The sequence below is a fragment of the Jaculus jaculus genome, chromosome X, assembly GCF_020740685.1.
Source record: "Jaculus jaculus isolate mJacJac1 chromosome X, mJacJac1.mat.Y.cur, whole genome shotgun sequence".
Lineage (NCBI taxonomy): Eukaryota > Metazoa > Chordata > Mammalia > Rodentia > Dipodidae > Jaculus > Jaculus jaculus.
Window position 1 is genome coordinate 50,007,576 of NC_059125.1, and position 6,804 is coordinate 50,014,379.

Sequence of the window (6,804 nt, forward strand, 5' to 3'; positions counted from 1 at the left end):
ATAATGATACCTCCACCTGTAGACTGTTGGAGTCTTAATTAGGACAAATAATCAACATTCCCTGAGAGGGCTGAAAAAAAATCCTGAGAGCACTTGGTAGGCAGAGGGCGAGGATCACCGTGAGTTCCAGACCACCCTGAGAACACACAGTGAATTCCATGTGAGCCTGGGCTAGAATAAGACCATACCTTGAAAAAAAAAATGAAAGAAAGAAAATCTGGCTACATTTGGCTATGTCCAGAGAAACAGACAGAATCTGAATTTAAATGCAATGGACAGGGTTTAGAAGAGAAAATTTCAAGGCAGGGTGGCATTCACCCTTGGACAGTGGCTTCTCTTATCTGCCCTAATTTAGAACTATAAAGAAAGACAGCAAAATGTAAAGCAGAAAGATGAAAAATATGAAGTTTAGAGAGGAAAGAAATGTGAATAAAACTCTCAGAGTGTGTCTGCTTTGGTTGTAATAGTTAAAGATATTTTCATGTATAAATAAAAAAATACGAGCTGAAGAGATGGCTTAGCACTTAAGCACTTGCCTGTGAAGCCTAAGGACCCCGGTTCGAGGCTCAGTTCCCCAGGACCCACATTAGCCAGATACACAAGGGGGCGCACGTGTCTGGAGTTCGTTTGCAGTGGCTGGAAGCCCTGCCATGCCCATTCTCTCTCTCTCTCCCTCTCTGCCTCTTTCTCTGTCTGTCACTGTCAAATAAATAAATAAAAATAAGCAAAAAATTAAAAATAAAAATAAAAAATACTTCATTGCAAAGGGAGAGTAGATAGGATGCCCTGAGGGTAAGACGCAAACTACTGAGGGATCTAGCTAGCAAGGTGAATTCCTTTGAAAGGAAAAGGCCTGAGAAAAGAATTATGAAGGACTTCCCTGTTTCCAAGGTCAGCATACAAAGACCGCACCACCTAGGTTCCATGGGGGCCAGGTTTCAACCCAGTCAGAGAGCAGAACTTCCTGGAATCGCCTGCATGGTACTGGTTCTGAAAGAATGACTTGTATAAGATAAAGGAGGTCATGAAGTATTTTACCATAGTTCCAGAGAGCCTCTTTTCTCTCTAAAGTTCGTATTTTTCATTTTTCTGCTCTATATTTTGCTACCTTTCATTGTACTTCTGAATTAGGGCAAGTAAGAGAAGTGACCCCACAGTTTCAATGCGATCCTTCTTTGAATTTCCTCTGCCAAATACTGTCCATTACCTTTAAATTCATCTTCACTCAGTTTCTCAGGACTAGCAGAATATAGCCAGATTATTTGCCAAAATACCATACAAACTGCCCTTAGCACTGTTCCTGATAGAGTATTGTTCACTTATGAAATCTCAATATTAGTTGAGTCCGTATTTCTGAGTGTCTAGGTCCTTGATTTGTCACTCCTCTTGTCTTAGACTCCCAAGTATGCAAGGAATATAGTTGTGTGCTGCCATGCTTAGATACATAATCTCATTTTGCTTTTTTTTTTTTTTTTTTGGCATTTTGTAGGTAGGGTCTTACTGTAGCCAAGGCTGACCTGGAACTCACTCTGTAGTCAAAGAATGGACTCTTAACTGATAGCAATCCTTCTGTGTTTGCTACCTTTGCATCTTGAGTGCTGGGATTAAAGGTGTGCACCACCATGCCAGGCACACAATATTTTTATGTCCCTCACTGCCATTAATCACAGATCAGCAAACCTATTTGGCACAAGACAGATCATGTATACCATGGACACATCATACCACTGGGATACACCATGGCCAATTAATATCTGTTTTGTACAGGTTAGTATTGATACAATTAAAACACTTTAGGAAATAGCAGTTTCCGTTGCTAGGCAGGCACATAGAAAAATGTACCTTTGGAAGGTGACAATATTCTAACTCCAGATGGCGAATGGAGTGACCCACTTCCTCCTTTTTGACTTGGGTGATTTTTTTTTTCCCCACATGTGTGTTGGCTTTCCGGGTTCTGCACTTTATGGACCAACCATCAATTTCACCTTCACTTAAGCTGACCAATCATGGACTGTGGATGGACAGGATTCCTCACTCCACGGAAGTCCCATTCCCACTGGACCTGCCAGGTATTCCAGCTCTGGAATATTCTCCTTCCTGAGGTGCCTGTTCTCTCCACTTCCTTTAATATATATCGATCAGGGCTGGAGAGATGGCTTAGCGGTTAAGCGCTTGCCTGTGAAGCCTAAGGACCCCGGTTCGAGGCTCGGTTCCCCAGGTCCCACGTTAGCCAGATGCACAAGGGGGCGCACGCGTCTGGAGTTCGTTTGCAGAGGCTGGAAGCCCTGGCGCGCCCATTCTCTCTCTCTCCCTCTATCTGTCTTTCTCTCTGTGTCTGTCTCTCTCAAATAAATAAATAAATAAATAAATAAATAAATAAATAAATAAATAAAAATTAAAAAAAAATAAAATATATCGATCAATCAATACATCTATCTACCTAATTTATTTGCAAGGTGGGGAGAGAGGACTGTTAGAGTAATGTGGGTTCAGGAGAAGCCCTTGAACTGTAAACCTTGGGTTCACGTCTGTCTTTAAGAAAAGAATTGGGGGCTGGAGAGATGGCTTAGCGGTCAAGCGCTTGCCTGTGAAGCCTAAGGACCCCAGTTCGAGGCTCGGTTCCCCAGGTCCCACGTTAGGCAGATGCACAAGGGGGCGCACGCGTCTGGAGTTCGTTTGCAGAGGCTGGAAGCCCTGGCACGCCCATTTTCTCTCTCTCCCTCTATCTGTCTTTCTCTCTGTGTCTGTCACTCTCAAATAAATAAATAAATAATAAAAAAAATTTAAAAAAAGAAAAGAATTGGATTAATAGGTTGGTATTGTATATATGTAAGTACAATGATTGAGATGGGGAGGTAATATGATGAAGAATGGAATTTCAAAGGGGAAAGTGCGGGGGGGGTATTACCATGGGATATTTTTATAATTATGGAAAATGTTAATAAAAATTGTGAAAATAAAAAAAAGAATTGGAGAAACAAGACTGAGCAGGACAATTATGAAATTATTACATTCTATTCAGGAATATACGAGGTGGGGGGTGTAGGGCCGGGAATCTGAGGAAGGGAAGAGGGATAATCCACAAGCCCAAGATTCCATGTGGGAAGTGAGCATGGGCCTGACACAGGTTGATTGTATATAGTAGCTGTTACTTTTATTTTAGGTTCCAGATGGATCCCATGGCTTCTTGCATGCTAGGCAAATGTTCTATCATTGTAGCAAACCCCTGCTTACCTCTGAAGACTTTAAAAGCATTTATTAATCTGGGTGTTGGCTGTGCGCATGTGTGTGAGCACGTGCCCTCTAGCATACATTCTTGGGTGTGTGCGGGTACATGTGTGCCACTGCGGGCCTTGTGGAGATCAGAGGACAAATTGTGGGTTGGTCCTTGCCTATCCACCTCATTGTTCTTGCCAATAATCAGCATGTATTTGCTGGGTTAGAAAAGGCAAAGAACTAGTCAGTTGGTTTTAGTCCAAAATCCTTTTCCTAAAATAGATGTGGGAATCCCCAGTGAAAGAACTTTAGATATGCATAGATGGTCAGAGTGGAGTTTAAATTGTCTTTCCAAAACTAGTGATCATCACTTCTCTCCTTCTCAGAAGAAAAAGTTCATATTTTATTTATTAAGTGAAAGAAAGAAATAGATGGGGAGGGAAGAGAGAGAAAGAGAGAAACAGGCATGTCAGGGCCTTTATCCACTGGAAAGAAACTCCAGATGTATGTGCCAACTTGTGCATCTTACATATGTGGGTCCTTAGTCTTCACAGGCCAGCACCTTAACTGCTAAGCCATTTCTGCAGCTGAATATTTTTATTTTTTTAAAAGTTTGAAGGTCTAAGAAGGTCTTGACCCAGGAGGTCAGGACTGGAAATGAGGGCGATTGCTGGGACACAGTCGATACCTAGTAGGGTCTGCTTAGTTGGTGAGCTTGAGCCCCACCAAGGTGAATAAATAACATCCTATAGTGACACTTTCTTCAGAGTATACACTGGCAAGGTGAGAAGGTGTTGGTAATGTGGAGACTGTGGGTTTGGCAGACTGCTTTACCTGAATGGTACAAACTTCTGTGGGGCCTCTCAGTTGAAACTAGGTGGCCTGGGGTTTGGGCTCACAGAAAAGACAGCTAGGCGAGTGCCAGAGTTTAGGTTCTGGGACCAAAGTCAGACTCAAAGGTAGGTGGTCGCATCTCAGCTTTCAGGCTGGCTGCTGGCCTCCTCATCTGAGGTGCTTCTTTCTACCTGTCTTTCTGCCCCGTGCAGGGCCAGGTCACCCATGTCTCCAGCCACCTCCCCGGGCTCCTAGGCTCAGAGTCTCCGTGGATGTCAGGGACTGCGTTCTGACAGCCTGTCTGGTCACAGGAGATGAAACCCAAGTAAGAGGACTCAACTACCATCATTCCTGTTGCATTGCTTCTCAGGCCCTGCATTGTGGCACGTGATGTCAATTCCAGAAGTCTGGAGGGAAAGGTAGGAGATTGGTATGAGTTCAAGGCCAGCTTGAGACTACATTGTAAATTCCAGGTGAGCCTAGGCTACAGGGAGGCCTGGCCTAACACACATATCCCTTGCTTGCCTGCACACTGGCACAGTACTGTGCAGATGGGTATTATCTCTGGGTGGAAGACAAAATTTAAACCCCAAATGGGAGGCAGAAGAGATGGCTGAGTAGTTAAAGATGCTTGCTGCCTCCAGCTGTCAGTTTCACAGGAGCAAAATAAATACCTTCTCAAGGTCTGAGAATACAGGTATGCACCACCATGCCAACTCCTCTGGATGTTTTGACACACAGCTCTGTGTGTTCAGGGCTGACTAACCCTGACTCTAGTCCCATGGACTTTGGTGTGTATATTTATGTGGGACTATGTGGTTTTGTCAATTTAACAATGGGAATAGGTCTGCGTGTTTAACAGTGTTTAAAATTCATTCTATTGTGTGTGTATATATGTGCCTGTTCATGTGCATAAGTGTTCATGGTTTTGTGTGTGTGTGTGTGTGCACGTTTGTGTGACACACGCATGTGGAAGTCAGAGGAAAACTTTCCAGGTCTCTTCTCACCTTTTACCTCAGTTGAGGCATGATCTCTCAATGTTTTCTGTTCCACTTGCCAGTCTGGCTGTTCCATGAGCTTCTGGGAAATTGTCCTGTCCCCAGCTCCCTCTGTACACTGGCGTGCTGGGATAACAGAAGCCTGACACAGCTTCCAGCTATTCCTTGGGGCCTGGGGATTCATTTCAGGTATACACGATTGCACAGCAAACACTTTATCCACTGAGCCATGTCTGCTGCCCCTTGTGTGACGGTTTTCACTGAAATCTTGGTTTTTATTTTCCACTTGCATCCTGTGGCAAGGTTGGTTTGAATCTGAGGATATAAAGATATGAGTACATATGTCTAAAGGTTCTTTTCTTCCCACCAAACTTGTATTTGAAATTGGGACCCCTCACATATACTAGGCAAGTGCCTTACCACTCAGCTACGCCTATTGCACTGTCTAATTATTACAATTACTTCCCAATATATGGTAATAACACTGTTGGTTTATTGCAATATAATTGTGTTTGTGAGATATAAAGAGAACAAGTGTAGCCAACTGTAAATATTTCATTGGGTCAAAAAATCGGCATAGGGCTGGAGAGATGGCTTAGTAGTTAAGCACTTGCCTGTGAAGCCTAAGAACGCCGGTTTGAGGCTTGATTCCTCAGGTCCCACATAGCCAGATGCACAAGGGGGCGCACGCATCTGGAGTTCGTTTGCAGAGGCTGGAAGCCCTGGCGCACCCATTCTCTCTCTCTCTCTCTCTCTCTCTCTCTCTCTCTCTCTATCTGCCTCTTTTCCTCTCTGTCACTCTCAAATAAACAAATAAAAATGAACAAAATAAGTTTTTTAAATCGGCATGAAAGAAGGGGGAGCATTGTTTGGGGAAAAATAAGGGGCTAGCAGGAATGAGTGGGGAATAAGGAAAGTAGTGGATCAAAATATCATCTAAACATGTTATATAAATATATAAACTTGGAAATATTATAGACAAAATTTGAAAAATATGTGAATGCCTAGAGCATAGTAGGCATTCAATATTTTGAGAGAGCCTGGAGTGGTGGCACATGCCTTTAATTCCAGCACTCTGGAGGCAGAGGTAGGAACATCAGTATGAATTCGAGGTCAACCTGAGATTACATACTGAATTCCAGGCCAGCCTTGGCTATAGGGAGACTTGGCCAATCACACAAACACCGCTTACTTGCCCACTCACTGGCACAGGTTTGTGTAGATGGGTAGTGTCTCTGGGTGGCAGACAAAACCTAAAACCAAAGTGGGTGGCCGGAGAGATGGCTGAGTAGTTAAAGGTGCTGGCTTGCAATGTCTGCTGGTCTGAGTTCAATTCCCACAATCCACACACACATGTGTAAGATGGGATCTAGAAATCCCTTCAAACAAAAGACCAGAGAGAATTATGAAATAGTGAAGAACTCGGAGAGCAAACATCTCACATACAATCAAAGTGAGAAGGTACCCCAAAGCATGACTCAGCTAGAAGGTAAGCTGGCAAAGACCCAGGTCAAGATGAGTCCTCTCCCCTTCCCAGCCAGGCTAGACAGAAGAGAGTCAGACTTACATGTGTGCTCAAGAAAGGTCACAGGAAAGTAAGTGAGGGCTGGGATATGTGGGTAGCCTCCTTTATAAGGTTAAGACATCCTTTTCTGATGAAGCTGTGTAAAGAGATACCTGATGGACTCATTGACAAGGGAGGCTGACACAGGGAGACCTAACTGAGGAAGAAGCAGAAAGTTTATGCTGGGTGTGT

At 43.7% G+C, this 6,804-nt stretch overlaps 1 pseudogene; it reads right to left on the bottom strand.

Annotated features, from left to right (window-relative positions):
• Positions 1-4,169: 4,169 nt before the first annotated feature.
• On the bottom strand, positions 4,170-4,399 carry LOC101593359 (annotated as a pseudogene).
• Positions 4,400-6,804: the final 2,405 nt, after the last annotated feature.